Below are 1,686 nucleotides of genomic sequence, written 5' to 3'. Positions count from 1 at the left end.
AGTCCAGCAACATAACTGCTATGCCATCTACTGGCCCTGATAATTGGTTTTTAAAAGTGAGAGCTGGGACCAGCAGATGGCATAACAGTTATGTCATTTGACTCCAATAAAGTTGATTGTGATTTGAGTCCCAGACCCAGCAGCCTGAAATTCACGCTGGGCATGTGTATATGTGTGCATAGGTCCACAGGAGGAGAATGGAAAGGAAAGGATTGCAAAGGATTGCAGTATGGCCAGCCCCCCTGGGGCATGATCTCATGTTCCCTCTCATAGTCTCTGTCTCTCCAGCAAGCATATGCACCATATAGCAAAAATCTCTAAAAAAAAAAAAAAAGAGAGATGTCCACGATGACACCCACATGGGCAGACCATGTTTTCCTTTGAATGTTGTCTGTTCAGCTTGTCTATTTTTAAATTAGACTATTCGTTTTAGAGTGGCTGCGATGATCAAGTTCCCTATATATGCTCGTTATTAATTGCTTGTCTGAAGCAGTTTTCAAATATTTTCTCCCATCCTTTGAGTTTTATGTTTACTTTATGTAATGTTTCCTTTGCTGTGCACAATCTTTTCAGCTTTATGCAATCCTACTTGTCTATTTTTGGAATTGTTGCTTGCATTTTAGGGGTTTTATTTAAGAACTCTGTGACTACTCCAATGTCTTCAAGTGTTTCTCCTGATTTTTTCCACAAGCAGTTTTATAGTTAGAGGCTATACATTTAGGTATTTTATCCATTGTCAGTTGAATTTTGTAAATAGTGGGAGACAGAAGTTTAGTCTCATTTTTGTGCAAGTGGATATCCAGTTCTTCCAGCACCATTTTCTGAAAGAGTTCCTTTTCTCCACTAGATAGTATATTGCCTGTCAAAAATCACTTGACTATATGTAAGTTTTGGAATTTATTTCTGGGCTCTCTATTCTGTTGCATAGGTCTATGTGTCTCTTTTGTGTAAGTACCATGCTGTTCTGATTAAAGAGAACTACCTTATAACCCATTAATTCCACTCTTTGGTATTTACCCAAAAGATAGAGAAGTAGTCAGAAAGACACTCCCATGTCCACGTGTGTTGCATGTTATTCACAATTACTAAGACATTGAATCAACTAAGTACTCCCAAACTGATTATTAGATTTTTAAAATGTGGCACATACACAGTATGGGATACTACTCACTATAAAGAACAGTGAGTTTCTGTCTTTCAATACATAATGAGTGGATATAGAAAATTTGATGCTAAGTGAAAATAAGTCAGACTGTGAAATGCAAACTCTGTATATCCCTCCTCAATATATACCAAATGGCACTATATGGTAGAAATTGAAGGATCATAATACTTAGTAGTAAAGAAGACACGTGTAGATACCAGAGAACATCTGGGAGGGATTCTCGATACAAAAAAATTGATCCTATATTTTTTTCCCTATTCTTAAATTAGCTTTTACTATTGTTTTTGAAGAGTTTAAGACCTATCTTGGAGAATCTTCTGGGTTCTAGATATTTATCAGTGCTTCCCTCATGTCACAGCCAAATTCTCCCTACTGCCAATATCAATCACTCTAGCTCCTTTCTGGTCTTTTGGATTAGTAAAGATACAAGGAACCCAACACATCTAGGTGATCATTCCAATTTACAATTTAATAAAATAATTGTTGAGTTTCTTCTCTCTCTCTCTCTTTCTCTCTCTCTC

The sequence above is a fragment of the Tupaia chinensis genome, unplaced genomic scaffold (genome assembly GCF_000334495.1).
Source record: "Tupaia chinensis unplaced genomic scaffold, TupChi_1.0 Scaffold147959_1, whole genome shotgun sequence".
Taxonomy (NCBI): Eukaryota; Metazoa; Chordata; class Mammalia; order Scandentia; family Tupaiidae; genus Tupaia; species Tupaia belangeri.
The sequence above is the reverse complement of the archived record's forward strand: the minus strand, read 5'-3'. Positions refer to the sequence as shown.